This window comes from Bradysia coprophila, unplaced genomic scaffold, assembly GCF_014529535.1.
Source record: "Bradysia coprophila strain Holo2 unplaced genomic scaffold, BU_Bcop_v1 contig_333, whole genome shotgun sequence".
Lineage (NCBI taxonomy): Eukaryota > Metazoa > Arthropoda > Insecta > Diptera > Sciaridae > Bradysia > Bradysia coprophila.
Window position 1 is genome coordinate 1256625 of NW_023503592.1, and position 17102 is coordinate 1273726.

The following is a 17102-nucleotide window of genomic DNA, read 5'->3' on the forward strand; positions in this document are numbered from 1 at the left end:
CCATAAATTTATGATGGACCATATATTTAGTAGGGTTCCAATTCGTCCTCTTTTTCCGCATAGCTATTCTTCTCGGCCAAAATTCTAGGAACATCACTATTTCTTCAAATAAATGAATTCGTTTTTTCATCCAAAGTTTCTCTCTAATATAGTGTCCACTTTAAGTCCTCTTTATTAGGGCCTAAGGGGCTGTTCACGTCACGCTATTTTATGGAATTTTCAACACCCCCTCCCCCTCGTCACGCAAAAAGGGTTAAATTTGACCGAAATTTGTTAGAACCTTCACGTTTCGCTGACCTTCCCTCACCCCATTCGAGTGTGACGTCATATGTGAACAGCCCCTAATGTACTCTTTTCCGAATTCAAAAATGGAAACCCTATCGTTAGCGGTAGCAAAAGTACAGCAAAAACCCCAAAGGCCTTGGAAATCCTTTAACTACCTCCGAATTCTAGAACTGGAAAGATGGTACACCAAGTAGTGATGGAATTTAGGGAACCAACACATTGCCACTTCAAACGACTTACAACTCAAGAAAACCTCACAAATCCTAGCAATATCCTCGCATTCTATAAATAAGTGAGAAGATGGTGTTACCAGCAGGGCCTACTTTTTGGAAACTAATTTCTTGAATTTCTTGAAATTTCTCGAATTTCTTAAAATTTCTCGAATTCGAGAAATTCGAGAAAGTTCAAGAAACTTCAAGAAACTCGAGAAATTAGTTTCTTGAAATTTCTTGAATTTCTCGAAGTTTCCCGAATTTCTTGAATTTTCTGGAATTTCTTGAAATTTCTCGAATTCGAGAAATTCAAGAAACTTTGAGAAATTCAAGAAATATTTCTCGAAATTTCTTGAATTTCTCGAAGTTTCTTGAATTTCTCAAAGTTTCTTGAATTTCTCGATTATCTCTAAAAGTTTCTAAAAAGTAGGCCCTGGTTACCAGTGGTAGAATTTTGGGAACTAGCACATTGTGAACTCAATAATCTAGAAATTCCAAGATAAAACCCAAAAAACCTTACAAATACTTTAAATTCCTTGAATTCTAAAAGTGGAAAGATTGTGCAATCTATAGGGTTCTAGAATTTTGGGTACCAACAAACTGCCATGTCAATAATCCCAACATTTCAGAGGGAAACCCACAAACCATCACCTATCACTTTAAAGCAGAGTGACACGAGCGCCACTCTGAGGTGCCATTCATAAATGACGTCCACTACCGACTATTTGGTCGGTTTTTAGACCGTCCCTCCCTCATGGTCAAGCAAAAATGGTCAAATTTGAACCAATTTTTGTTCACGTTCACGTTTTCATGAACCCCTCCTCCCTAACCGCGGACGTCATCTATGAACGGTCCATGAGGGCTCTTGACATTTACTTAAGTTATCGTGTATCCATGTGTTAAAAACGTCATAGCAGTCCTTAAGCCAGCAGTACTTCGTACGGGGCAAAAAAGAATCAACAACAGCAGCAGTATCAACGGCGTTATATAAGAACATTTCATAATTAAACTTTTGGATGATTAAAAAAGTTGCACGCGCGTTTCAAATAAACGAAAAGGAAATTAAAATCGAAATGGCGTTTTTTTTTGCGGAGATGCGGAGCTGGCTATCTATTTTATGTTATATTTATATTTGTGTATAATGTCGGGGTGGGTCGGTGGAATTCTTAATTTTATTTTATTTCTTTTAATATGTACGAAGGCCGTGGTTGTGGTTAGCAGTGGTTTGGGGGCTTTGATTGTTAAAATACTAGAGCGACACTGCGATAGTAGCTGACTAGCTTATCTTAGAAGTCAATGATATAGTACATCATGTATCTACCTGATATATACTGAAAAGACAGTGTACGAATATTCTGATTCTTCAACTTTTTTCGCTCGGGCAGCCATCTAAAATTCAATACTTTCCTCAAGGTCATCTCTTTTTTTCATCCGGAAATTCTTGCCTGTTGAACGAATTTTTGTAAGAACCTTCACATCGTGAACATTCTCTTGGTATCATATGTCGTACGATTGGATTACTTACATCGGTGCTAAGAACACCTTGAAAATTTATAGAACTAGTGCGTAAATACATTATTGCACACAGACGGCGTAGGAAACGAATTACATCATTCTTCTTCTTTTTCAGCCTTTACTTTCAGCCTTAGCTAGGTTAGACTAGGTTGTCAAAGGGTGTGTTACGCGTGATATAGTACTAATTATGTACTCAGCCTCTGTCCACCAACTACTACATCCTATCCTTCTCGTGGTGAGTAGCCCCATGAACGATCAGGTGACTTTGGTGTAGTAGTACACTGATAAAAAAGATTTTGGCGGTGTACTTCGGATATGTATGATATACTTCTGTTATGCATTGTCGGGTATGTATGGCATTGTCGGGTATGTATGGTCGGGTATGTATGGTAAGTTTACGTACGATATGTGTGCCATACATCTCACGCGTGTAGTCGACGTAGGACATGTGTAAAATTTTGGTATGTGTAACTTCATCGCAAAATTACCTCATACGCCCAACACGTTTGAGAAAAGCACACGTTTAGGATGTTTGTATACGCATGGTAAGTATGATGTCAAAAGATCGTACTTGTTGTGCGTTAACGTTCGTACACTGTGCATTTTATATTAATAGCAACTATGTCAAGTCCTTTACGTACATGAGATGAATGTATCTGTATCAGGATTTTAGGATTCACTTAAAAACAGAAATATTAAATTCAGTCATTTAAATTTCAAAACGTTTTATTCCCTGAGTTCCAATCTCATACTGTTGAAATATCGAAATATTACGCAAAAAGAAGAAGAAGGAATTACGATTACGATTCTCGATATTAGGTCATTGTCATATACCATAGTTCTAATTAGAATAAAAAAAAATATTTTCAAAGTTTCATATGTGTGTCATGTAAGTAAACGTATAGCATATGTATAAGTACTTTGTGTGCAAACGTGCTCCACGTTTACCTACTTCTACCAACGCTTCACAATACAACTATCAATGTAGTATGTCTTAATTGCAACATTGGTTGAAGCGCCGCTTTGAGATCAAGAGGTCCCCAGTTCAAACCCAGCACCAAACATGGAGAAAATTTTTATCTAAGAAAAAGTTACGATATAAATGAATAAAAACACGAAAAATAAAAAAATTAAAATTAAAAAGAACGAAATTTGACGAAATAATGTACATCAAAATTTCATTTTATTTCGGATACCAGAGCAAACGTACTGGACGTTTACTGACGCAGTGCACGTGTACTAAATGTTCCCGAAGTTCGATCCAAAAATAGCTGTCTGCCAGCCAATTTACACGTCCACTACGTACAGTACACGTCCAGCGCGTTAACTTTTCTATCAGTGTAGGGGCCTGTCTTCGGGTAGTATCTTAACGCTACGTATAGAGAGGGCTGGAGACAGCTAGGCGCTATCAGGATGAGATAGCGGCTTAGCATGGTGGCAGATGATCTATACAGCAAGAGACAACGGCAGCATGCACATTCCGGGTCAGATGGACTACTATCACTCACCAACCGGCACTAGCTAGCGTGGTGTTTTATTGCTAACAACACCCAAACGAATTCCATCGTTGCATCACATATATTGCAAAATATCGGTAACTGAAATCGAAAGTGGGGAACGAAAGAAAAGATAAGGAAAAGTCCGAAAGGTCAGATAGGACAATCAGCACCTTCAGCAGTTTTGTAGAGTTTTCAGTGATTTATTGGCAGGAACTCTGATGATAACAATTAATCAACGTTGTTGATTACCAAAATACAGAAAAACATAATGAAACCTCGCTCGAATGAAACTAATCACCACAAAATCAGTCCGACCTGTTGACTTATGCCCCATAATTTAATCGATTACAACCTTTTCAATAACAAAATATTGTTAAATGATGATTGATGCAATCAAAGCACCTCAATCATCAATTTTATTATTGAACTTTTTGTTCCTTTTATTATGTTGTTAAACCAAATAATCAATAAGCCGCAAATAAATCAAAGGTTCAAATAACTAGGTATACTTTAACAATGGCCCGATGAGGTAAGCCGTGAACACGTCAATGTATATACACAAATAGGAAAAAAAATAGTGAGGGTCTATCCATAACCCGAATGAATGGAACACCTCACCTCTCACAAAAAATGACGAGGTTAAGTTCTTTTTTCTAACCAAAAAACTTTTGTTTAGAGATTATAGTTGTCCCTATCATTTTGGATAGGGATGATGTGTTTAAGTGTTTTTTTAATGCCAATTTTTTCTGGGGTGACTTATTGATGTTTTTATGCGGTGTCAATAGTGCATACGAAAACGAGAGAAGAAAAAACGGTATTTCGGCTCATATTAAATGGTTCGAAACATTTGTTTGTGGGGTGTGCGTTGTGACGAGTGAGTATCCCTTTTTTTGTTCGTTGTTCGAACTCTATATTATTGTTAGCGCGGTGATTTGTTATTCATATCTATTGTCGAAAACAAATGACATCACCCCATATAATAAGCATCGAGCCATGAATCACTTGAACTGAAAAAAATGAGTTTGAACATAAATTCGATTTTAGAATATTAAGCGACGCCCACTCAGAGACGGGGATGGGATATTTTTTACTAATATGAAAGACGTTAGATATTCCGCTGTCGATTGATCGTTTTTGGTTCTTATTTCTACCTAATTGTTTAGTTCGAAATTCGAAAAGTATCAATATGAAGTGAGACAATGTTGTAAGGTCTGCTTTCTAAACTTTCTAAATTTTATTTGTCAATTTCACGTGCAAGAACCAAAGAATAGGGCACTTCGTGGAAGTATCATGTCAACTTCAGAGCCGACTGGTTCTTTTTAAATGGTGACAAATTGCAATTTTATAGAAATTTATATTTTAGAAATTGCCCTTAACGCAATTACGAAAGAACCTTTCGTATCCCAGGTAAAAAAAATTAAGTGCCACTCCTCAAAAGCCTAAATCTATCGAATTCATACTTCTCAGTTATCTTTTACTCACGAATATTAACCTTTGTCGGATATATCACTCCTTCGTCGTATTAGGCTAGGTTCACTTACGCAATAGGATTACAGTCGAACAAACGCTCCGACGGTTCTGACGGCTTGTTTGTTTGAAAATCCGCCACAGTATCATCTAATTTAATGTGGCATCCGCGCAGGGCCGCAGCTAGCAGGAATTCTCAGGGTGGGCAAAAGTACGACAAAAATATTTTTATATGGTAAAATTGAAGAAAAACCGGTGCTTCGCATCCGCGGATCTTCATCAGCGTGACCTCCCCGATTAAATAGCCTCGAATTTCATTTGTTAACAAGACATCATAGGCTTTTGCCCAGATGACTTAGTGACATTTACAAACGAGACTTACATGCAGTACAAAGAGACGTTATCGGTACTTAATTCGAGACGCAAACCCAACTACCGATTCAATGAAATGTTGTTATTGTGGACAACAATCTGATGAATAGACATATGTTGCGGTTGAATTTCGAACCCACGACTGGCGATTCAATAATTAAATGTGAAGTCTCGACTTACACTACACACTGCGCTATAGATCACTAAAATGACCGCTGGCGTGACGATCGACGGTTCGGTTTTGTGTGCAAACTAATGACAACTAACTTTGCTTCTAAGGGAATTCCCCGTATTTAGTTCATTTGCATTCATTTCAAAGAATTGGATGCACTCACTTATTCATTACTTTGTGAAGTTGGTTTCGATTAGTTTGCACACTTTTCCCCACCATTCCTCACGTTTCCGTCATCAGTTTCACCAAACGAAGAGATCTATTGAGTTGTTCTTACAAAAGACTCGTATACCTGTATAGTAACAAGTCTTGTACCTTGTTACGTAAACAAATGCAGCTGTAATGTTTTGAGTACCGTTTTGGAATTTCGTTTCCTTAATTTGTGTATTAATTCGTCAAAGCACTGAATTGTGTTTCCGTTGCAAAAATCAAGTTCTCACTTATGAGCCATGTACATGCAAATGTTTGAAATTAAAAGCCGTCCGAAAAAAGGGCAAACGAAAACTCGTTTATTGCATTCAGTTCTGTTTTCATTTCACACAATTCGAGACAAACAAAAAAAAATAACGAAAATTATGCTCGCTGTTTGTTATTCAATCAAAACTAGTTTTTACAATTTTTTTAAAGTAAAACAAAAAAAAATTATTATGAAAAAATGTTAAATCCCTTTCAAAACAGAAACAATGTACTGAACGAGAGAAAGAACAGAAACAAAAAAAAATTGTTACGTGAACCTTTCGCAAAGGGTTGATTTCCCATTTCCCATCCATTATGTTAAGCTCTGTAGGAACAAAATAAAATGAAAAAAAAATGTTTTAATTCACAACCAAAGTTACAATATCATTTTTTTCTTCTTACATTTCTCTGACTCTAAAAAAAAACAACAACCAGTGGCATGATGGGTATCCCTACCTACAATAAAAAAAATTGAATTTTTATAATTGAAATGTACTACAAAATATGAAAATAATTCAATTCTGAATGCGTCAGCGGAGTTCATATCCCGTCATCCAGTCTTATTAATTCGGTTGACTATTTTTATGTATTTTAATTTTATTATAGCATTGTTGAGTCTCGTACGAAGTACTGGCGGTTATTAGTTAGGGTGTTCTATTTGACACATTTGCAAGTTTCTGGATTTCCTATCAAAAATATTTTATCTATAGGAAAACTCGGAGCCACAATTTTTTTGATATTTTTGGTATCAATTTTATTCATTTTCTTAAACCTAAATATCATAAAATGAAACAAATTCCACCCATGGTATCAATGAAATGTTCATAGCTTGTGAAATTGCGTTGAGCGTTGACTTTAGGAGTTTTATGATGATATGTACCAGACTGGAGAGCCGCCAAATTTCCCAAAACGACCCGCCGCCGCCGCCAGAGATTTTGGTAGGCTATTTGCAGCTAGCCGCCGTAAGCCGCCGCCAGAGGTTTAGGTCGGCTAACTCGGCGGCTGGTGTATATTTTATCCATAAAAGACAAAAAGATGACACTAACCAACAAAATTAAATTCATTTTTTAGGACAATACAGTCACTTGAGAATGTACCCGTACTTTTAATGTCCCTTGCGATGCCCATCTTTAAGATATTTTCTACTTTGATTTTCGTAAATTTTTTATTTTTTCTTCAAAACGACATTCAAAGAAAAATTGAGAAATTTAAGAAAATTTTCAAGAATTTGTAGAAAATATTGTCGATGGTCTTTTGTTTGTGAAATCCCATTTTTATGAAAATCGTGAAAATTCGTAAAAATTTGCGAAAATTCGATTCGTAAAAGATGTAAAACTTCATGAAAAGCTCAAAAATTCGTTAAAAGCGCGAAAACTTGTGAACAGAGCAAAGATTCGTGAAAAGGGTGAAAACTCGTTAAAAAATTGCAAAAATCGTGAAAAATTCAAAAATTTCTCATCTAGCCGCCACCAGTTGACCTTTTTGGTCGGCGGCTAGGCCCAGTCGCCGCCTGAATTTTTTTAAAGGACAAGCCGTACTTAGCCGCCGCCGCAGACTCTTTTTTGAACGGCTAGACGCCGCCGGCGTTTATTTTTCGGCTCTCCACTCTGATATGTACTAAAAATGATCTAGAACTATACCAATATCTATTACATTTAAGCTTTGGCCTCCAAACAGTATTTCAACATTTCCCTATGAAAGAACATGAAATCCACTAGAAGTTTCATTTCTTCGTTTTTTTTTTAGTTAGAGCGAAATCATTGAAATTTTCTGCATTCTGGTTGAACATTACCACATGTCATTAACAAAACCTGCATTTTTTGTGGAATTAACTGGGTTTTACGATAGAATAAATAATTTCGCTCAGAGAAAAAACTTGAAAAAAATCGATGGCAGGGTCTAGCCGTAGAAAAGAAGCTGACGTCCGGCGGCGAGATCGGCTGAGCTGTTAAAAAAGCGGCCCACAGTTGCCAAATAATTTCTTATTCAACTTACAGCAGCCCAATGCTCTGCTTAAAATTTCAGCAGCGCTGATAGAATCAAAGTTCCAACCAAAAACCACTGCCCACAAGCTTGGTAAAAAACTCATCTAGTTAAGCAAAGTATATAAACACCGAAGATAATGAAAGTACACGAAAACAAAGAATTCCTCGGGAAATAATAATTACTCCCAATACAAATGAACGTCAAAATTGAGTGAATGATAAAAACAGACTGACAAAATACATTTCGTCCCGGCACACTGAACGGACTCCTAGATTATTCATAGATCAACACACACCTCTACCACCATTTTTGACCCTAGTGACATAATGCACTATTTCAACATTTTTTAGAGTACTTGTCCTTCCACGGCCGAATATATAAACTTCAAGGACAATCTCTACATTGTAGAGTCTACAATGCATAAACGAGCCATCAGAACAGTCGGAGCGTTTGCTGCGACTGCACCTCATACGATCCATATTGGCCATATTGGATTTTATTAAAATCTATATAAATCGGTAAAAATGAAGTGAAATTCATCCGTTTTGCCAATTTTTGTAAAATCTGAGATGTACTTGCACACTAAATAGCGTGTTGTGGAAAAATTTCTTGAATTAGGTCCTTGGTCTGTGGCCGCTACTCGGCCCTCAGTGTTTTTTTGCACATAAATCGAGTAAATCTCAACCGATTTTGCTAGTTTTAGTTTCATTTGAGAGATAATTGAATACCGAATGGAATATTAGCAAAACATGTTGGGTTTCTAAAATAATATCGTAAATTGTTGGTTTTATTTGAGAGGTACTTCGTACGGGCTTTCGTAATTGCGCTATGCGCAATTTTAAAAATGAACACTTTCAGTAAATTTGATCATACCCAACTTGACTAGCATTTTGGTAACAGACGCATTATGCTCAAAACAAACGAGGCATTGAAAACGTGTTTTGGTCCTAGTTTTCATTGACAGATGCAGCAGTCGCGATTTTGAATAGAAAAAGTTCTAACTTCATTTGACAGTTTCGAAAATTTCGTCATGAAAAATAGGACCAAAACACGTTTTCAATGCCTCGTTTGTTTTGAGCATTAGAGGCTTGTAGACGTATTAGGGGTCCGGGCGTATTTCGGCTACGGACGTATTATGGTTACGGACGAAATAGGATTACGGGTCGTACGGGGCTAAGTCGCAGCTAACGCTCCGACTAGACTGTTCTGATGCCTTTTTTTAAATCCAACTCAGAGCCAAGCTGGCTTAGCCAACCCGAAATACTCGACGGGCCGGGTCGGGTCGCGTCCCGAGCTTCTAAAATGGCACTATTTCGTAGTATCTTCATAACAGTTTAACCAAATTATTTTCTGTGTGCTGTTAAAGTTGCTCGGTAAACTTGCTCAGTTGCTCAGCAGACTGTCCAAAATACCGTAATTTTCAATGACTTTGAGCTAATTAAAAAAACTAACAGCCAAATTGTCAATTTCGATGAGAAATTCAGAAACTTTCGCAAAATTGTCAAATTGAGCATTCTATTATTAGTTTTTATTGTAGCGTTTGTAACACTTGTATACCACGAGTGAAAGCCATGCGCGTGACGCAATTTTGATTTTTATTTATAAATCTGCTATCTACAGGCAGATAACCAAATCAGTAAAAAAAATGTTCACTATAGATGAAAAACGTGACATAAAATTTCCATATACACTGATAAAAAAAAGTTAACGTGATGGATGTACTAGTAATAGTATACATTACATAGTAGGGGAACGGCCATAAAGGTCGTACGCGATTTTGGTAGTTTTTGCGACTTCCTTCTCCCCTGTCACATTTTGTACGTTTTCACGGCAGAGTAAAAGTAAACCTGGCAGGAGCGGTTCATTATTGAAACGACAAATGAGGGACCTAATGCATTGTATGAAAATGAACTCAAATGAACACTGACATAAGTTGAAAAATTTAATTCGCAAAAAACATACGGCTATTAGATTATTCAGGTCCCTAGTCAAACAAGCGCAAAAATGTCAAACTAATGCATGAAAGTCCAACACCCGTTGGCAACATTGGTCTTATGTCTCAAATCTTCGGTTTAATTGGGGTCTCATTTACGAAACAGCCTTTTAACAGTTAAATAATAAAGTAAGCGTCCAAATTTCATTTACCACCTGTCATAATTTAGAACGTAGGGATAGGAGGCGTTCAAAATTATCGATAATATCAATCGAAAGAAATTATCGATAATCGATTAATCATATCGTTATCGATAATTATCAAAAAATCGAAATTCGATAATTATCAAAATGTCGACATTTTGATATTTATACGAAAATTCATGATAATATACCGATATATCGGAATACATCGATAAATATCGGATTTTCGGACCGAAATATCGATATATCGAATTATCGATATCTTGATAATTATCAAAATATCAATAATTATCGATTATCGATATTTTTTTTGATAATTTTCGATAAAAAAGTCGATAATTATCGATTATCGATAATTGACAATTATGGATAATCATTATCATTATCGCCCATGCCTAGCGCGAACGTCCTTTATGGACGTTCCTAGACGTTCCACAACATTTGGGATGTAAAGTTTTACATGATCGTGATTTTTTTTTAATGCGATGACAATCGAAGGCCATAACTGAATAATTCAATTAAGATATGATAAAATATCTCGCACTGGCGGACCGCCGGTGGGTTCAGTAGAACTGTTCCACGGAAATATTCCATCGTCTCATCTTTGTCTTATTTATGCGTTGGATTGAATTTAAAAGAGAGAGAAAAGGTATGACATTATTCCGGAACAGTTCTACTAGTGAAGCAGCTAAATGGTTGTAAGTCATCTACATATTGCTGAATTTTTTCTCTGTGTACTGTACCGACCTGCACCGTAATATAAACATGTTCAAAATTTCAATACGCAATTAGCCCCACTTGAACTATTACACAATGCCAATCAATTAAGAGATTACGAAAAACATCACCTCAATCCGCCTCTTATCTTTGTTCTTATGTTTGGAAACACTTTCGCTTATAAGTCACTTGTTATTGAGCTCCTCTGATGTTAACTTCAACGATTAATAAAATGTTGTCCGTAAAATACGTTTTTCTGCTACTATCTATCACACAATAGAACGTGTGCGATTTTGAGAAAAAAGTTTCATATTTCAATAAAAAGAAGATTTACCATGAAAACCATTGAAAAAAATATTTTAATTTTTTTATAAAAATTATTGAAAAATATTGTTGCCATCCCGATGCCATCCCACTTATTAGAATCTTAGTAAGAATCCAATTAGAATGAATTAGAATGGTTCGGATATCCTTTTAGTCTCATTCAAATTACAGCTTTTAAAGTGAGATATAAAATCAAGCAGACATTTTTCAGATATTCTGTTTACACTTTTGTTCTACAGAATAATAATCTACATCAATTAAAAATAAATTATTTATACTGCACACGGTCTATTGTCGTACGCCTTTCCTGATGGGGCCGATCCACAATCCTGTCGAAACCAGGTTCCAGTCCATCCCCCACATCAACCTCAAACGTCACCAGCGCCATTTACGGTTACAACGTCAGTTCCTAGTGTCAGTCCCGGGCAACAGATAAGCGTATTCATTACTCGCACACATACAGCGACTGTGCTTCGCGGATTCATGATCGAGGCCAGATCTGCGGCCGGTGCGATTCTTGGTCAATTCTTGCCGACTGCAGGTATGAGACTCGCGGCATGCACACCAGTTGGCTCCACTGCAACGCACTCGAATGCTGATCAGAGAGTATCAATTACGCTGACTTGGGTCCCACCACCAACTGGTTTCGCTGGAAATGTTGTTTTTCAGTAAGCATTCAGTGTGCGGGTTGTGGGTTCAGTTTGATGATAATAAAAATGATTCTACTTTCAGTGCGACTGCTGTGCAAGATTTCGCTACATTTTGGACAGGCATTACATCTGCTCCGCTTGCTGTGAATCCGTAAAATATTTTGTAGATGATATGTTGATGATGATGATGATGTTGGATGGAAATTTATGGAAAAAATTAAATGGTTTTTATCGGCTCGTTTCAAAAGCCAATTAGTTCAAAATGAATATTCAGTGCAGTCGATGTCGTTTGGTTATTCCTGGAGGTCACACTATGTTCCAAAATGCTGGAACCCACTATTAATTGCACATTCGTGGCCTAAATATATAAACACTGGAGGTAATGTAAATGCGCACTTTCCTAACTTTCAGGTGAATTTAGTTTCTTTATGTTGGACACTACACCATTAAAATATGTTTGTCGCAAGTTGCAGCTAGTGGTGAGATGAATTCACCACTCATTCATGAAAAATGAATCCGCACGTTTAGTGGTGTGGCACATAGCGCTGCTTGCTGCATTAAAAAGCGGTCGAATCCAATATTTTGAATTTTTGTATGAGAATTGACAGGCAATTTTTCATTAATTTTCTCACTACGCCATATATTTACTGGCAAATTCTTCACTAGGTGGAAGGAGTCATATGTCGTGCCGATTTTCAAGAGTGGTTCTAGATCTGACGTCGAGTGTTATAGGGGAATAGCGATTTTGCCCACTTTCGGGAAGCTTTTCGAATCGATTGTTTGTGATTTTTTGATGGTAAAGCTTGGAAAAGTGGTCTCTCTGGCTCAGCACGGATTTATGCCGGGTCGATCTACGACCACCAATCTGGTTGAGTTTGTGAACGGATCCGTGCGGGTAGTAGAATCGGGTGATCAGGTCGATGTTGTATACACTGATGTGCAGAAAGCATTTGACAGGGTTTCGCATAAGCATTTGGTGTCGAAGCTGCGGGAGATGGGTATTTACTCTTCACTCCTGCAGTGGATTAGTTCTTACTTGCAGGGTCGTACTCAATATGTGAAGATTGATGGCTGGAAGTCTCGCTCTTTCGAGGCTAGGTCCAGGATTCCGCAAGGGAGTCACCTTGGACCTTTGTTGTTTATTCTGTTTTTTGATGACGTTACCAAGGTCATTAAATCGGCTATGTTTTCTTTGTTCGCTGATGACCTGAAGGTTCATCGTGTGGTAAAGACAGTACACGATTGCAACGCACTTCAAGACGATCTGGTCGGGATTGACCGCTGGTGCAGTGAGACCGGACTCGAGCTGAGCTTAGGCAAGTGCAAGGTAATGTCATTCTGTCGTAAGCGGAACCCGGTTTTGTATGATTACAGTATCGGCGACGTACGCCTTGAGAGGGTCAAGGAAATGAAAGATTTGGGAGTGACGTTCACTGAGAATCTTAGCTTTAACAGGCATGTGAATGTGGCTGTGTCGAAAGCATATGCGATGCTCGGTTTAATGAAAAGGGTCTGCAGACGATTCAGGAACGTTCAAACCTTGAAGAGTGTATATTGCGCTTATGTGAGATTGCATCTGGAGTACGCTTCGTTGGTCTAGTTTCCGCATTGCGTTCGGTGAGAAGAGTTGAAAACTATCGCTTACCGTACGCTGATCGTTGCGCATCTTTGGGTCTCGAATCGCTTTATCGAAGAAGGGTGAACCAGTGTGCGATGTTCGTTTTTGATCTGCTTAAGGGCAGGGTTGACTCTCCAAATTTATTTATTAAATTAAACGTTTCGTCTCCTCTACGTACTTTAAGGAATCGCGACTGCATTCGTTTGGACCGGCACCGCACCGATTATGGGTTATGTGAACCGATCACGAATATGTTGAGGATTTTCAACAGATTTTTATTCTTCCTCAAAATTCACAATCTGGATGCAATCAACCGAAATTCATTTCATTGCAACTTCCGCCACAATTCGCCATATCGTTCTAAAATGTGAATCCGTTGGCCACGATATGATTGAATTTAATGACTTGAACTGAACAATACGTTCTATGTTGTTTCTTATGTTATCAGTTAGCTCCAAAGCCGTTGATAAATAACATAAAATAAAATATATGGTGTACGATTGAAGGAAGACAACAACAAAAAAATTTGTATAAAATCACATAAATTCAGACGGTTCGGCGCTTGTTTCACAATAAAATAAATTCCGTGCAAACGTTGATGAGACGGAGAGAGGAGCGGAGAGAACATATGGAACATTTATATACAAATTCAATTGTTCTTAACGCATATCACAGTTGAGTTGACGATGGTTCAACAACGTGTTTTTTTCGGCATATTCTGCACAAAATAAGGGTGTCAGTCACAATTAAAAGAAAAAAATTATTTTCGAAAAAAAAAGTGTTATTGTTACACTTTTGATTCGAATTGATGTTAACAATGATAAACCGAGAAAAAAATGCAATAATTTCAACATTTCGTTTGAATGTCAGCATAAGGGCGCTTTTTTGCGCTGCTTTTCCTTTTTTGTGCGTACATTATTAACTTCCCTCTTCTACATATTATTATATGTACTGAACTCGGTTGATGCATAATTTATTTAAGTGAATATGGGAGGAGACATACTTACGGTAACTAGACATTAACAAATGTATCATGCGGCTATGAATAAGTCAAATGATTTAAAAAAAAACTGAAACGAATAAATGCACAGCCGAAATTCTAAATTTTACAACAGTTAGATCATGGAAACAAAAATTTTCTGGTAATTTTGGGGATCAATAATGTCTGGTGGCATGTCGAATCTCTTCAGCCTACGACTAAAGTCGTTGAAGTCACCTTTCCAAATACTCGAGTATTTCACAGAGGTGACTTCAACATTAAATTTACTTGATTTAAACTTAATTTTTTTTTGAAAGCCGACAGGCCCAAGGCCCGGCCCAAATCACATTTTCGAAGTCCGACCACAGTTTCCCCGAAGAACTTTAGGCCTGGCCTGATCCGAGCCAGATCGTGCCGGGCTGTACTTTTTTCCTGGCCGCCCGAGAAAAATATTTGTGATAGTAATTGTGATTCTATATCAATTATAATCCAAATATTGAATCGATGATGACGAAAATTATTTAAAAACTACAAAGGGAGCATGAGCTGTCAAGTACTCTCACAAAAATTACAATCAGAAAACGTTTTTGAGGGTCGATTAATGAATGCTTCAATCACGCTACGTTTGGAATAAAAAAGTATGTAACAGCGACGGAATTGAAAGTTCGGGCCGGACAAAGGGTTTCGTCTAAAGTCCGACATTTACCGAGCTCGGCCGGATTTAACGATAAAAGTCCGAGCCTTACCAAATCAGGTAAGTTTAGAATCCGTCCAGCCCAAGGCCCGTCGCGTTCGGCCGGATAAAAACTCGGACGGCCCGACATGTTCGCACAGCTCTAATTTAAAGTGAAATTATTATGAAATGTGTACATCTTAGAAATTGCGCCTAGTGTATGACGTTCCTTTCAAATGTAATACAAACAAATTGACCGAAAATTTTAATTTATTGAGTATAAATACACTTAAGGCCTAGCACCCTCCTAGCTCACTATCTACTCACCCGATTTTAATAAACTTTTTTTCCTGAATCGGACAATACCTATCTTTTGCCGTTTCATTTACATCTCCATCTTGCCGTAGATATCCCCAAAAGACCTTAATACACTTAGGCCACTCACGAAGGGCCCACCCAAATACGCCCATCTTCGAACTTAGCCTCACTATTTCAACTACATTTGAAAAAAATTGAAATCAGATGTGATTTACTCAAGACATCGACGTGACGGACAGACGGACAGACAAATTTTTTATTGCGGATTAGTGATCTATGAACATAGGCAAACACATTTATTGGCTTTATACTTCGTACAGGGCTAAAAATTTAGGAAATAAAATTTTACCAAAAAAAGTGTGTGTAACAAAGTGGCTTTCTACCGTTTTCGAATTCCATTCTTTCAGGAATAAAAAAAATCTAATGCTTGATTTCCGTTGAGCGAAACCAGGTCCCTCTTCTTTTGTTCAAAGAGGAAGCAGAGAGCAAACGAAACGTAAACAGCATAAGTGGAAATTAAGTACACTCGTGGAATTTTGAAAACCGACACATTTTCTGTTTCGTGGTTTACTGTTTTCTTGTGAATTTTGCATGTATTTTGATATGGAAAAATCAGTAACTCAAGTAAAACACAGAAACAGAAAATGTGTCAGTTTTCAAAATTCCGCGAGTGTATAACATTTTTTCGGTCAAGTTTTTGGTTTTCCAATTTTTACGTGCATGCGCAGAATGCGTCAAGTACAACGATAATCGTTGTTTTAGGAGTATACGCAGGGACTTGCAGGCATTGCTGAGGATACTCCACATTTCTTGGCAGACCGCAGTCCGTTGCTCATTAGTCACTTTAAAAACATCTCTCAGTTATTTGATGATTCTAAAAATATTAAAGAAATTGAGTTGACGAAGCACTATTAACTACGCCACATAGAACTCCTACTCATCTGTGAAATTTACGCTTTTATGTTACGCTAATGGTGCATGGTATTAGGCCTGCTCTGACTCCGGGGAGTGTGGGATATTGGGCTCAATGAGGTGTTTTTCTGGTCCGGAAGGCTTAAATATTGGACCCATATCTTTTTTTAGAATTTTAAAAAATAGTTTAGGCATGGGGAGCGAGGCGTTAGTACAAATGTACGAAAGCGTTGGTTAGAAGAGAGGAGAATGATGGTGTATATCTTTTTTACTCTTCTAACCAACGCTTTCGTACATTTGTACAAACGCCTCGCTCCCCATGCCTAAACTATTTTTTTAAATTCTAAAAAAAGATATGGGTCCAATACTTAAGCCTTCCGGACCAGAAAAACACCTCATTGAGCCCAATATCCCACACTCCCCGGAGTCAGAGCAGCCCTAATGGTATACACATTAATAAATTACCGATCGCTTAACAATTTTGGGGCCTGGTAAAATAATTACAGTAAGTCAGACTTAATTGGTATGTACAAGAAAGCTAACATGGTAATCCTTTTGTTACACGCTCCATTAACACAATCTCTCATCGACTGAGACATAGCATAAAGAAGCAACAAAAAATTGTAAAGAATATTCTCATTAGTGATGTGTGTTTAAACAAAAAAAAAACAACAAAAATGTTAAACGTGAAATTCGTTCTCAAGTTTCCATTTTTAGACCCGTACAAAGTACTTGGATCTAATATGCTTACCACCATGGGTCGAACTTTCAGATTATTTGAAGATTATAAGGAGCTAGTTCAGGAACTAAA

General features: G+C 37.4%; 1 long non-coding RNA gene across 1 annotated transcript; it reads left to right on the top strand.

The window, feature by feature from the left end:
- The first annotated feature begins 201 nt into the window (after positions 1-201).
- On the top strand, positions 202-16043 carry LOC119079776. The gene is made up of 3 exons (XR_005088226.1): positions 202-346; positions 4435-4445; positions 16033-16043. It is a non-coding gene; the product is annotated as an uncharacterized LOC119079776 (long non-coding RNA).
- Positions 16044-17102: the final 1059 nt, after the last annotated feature.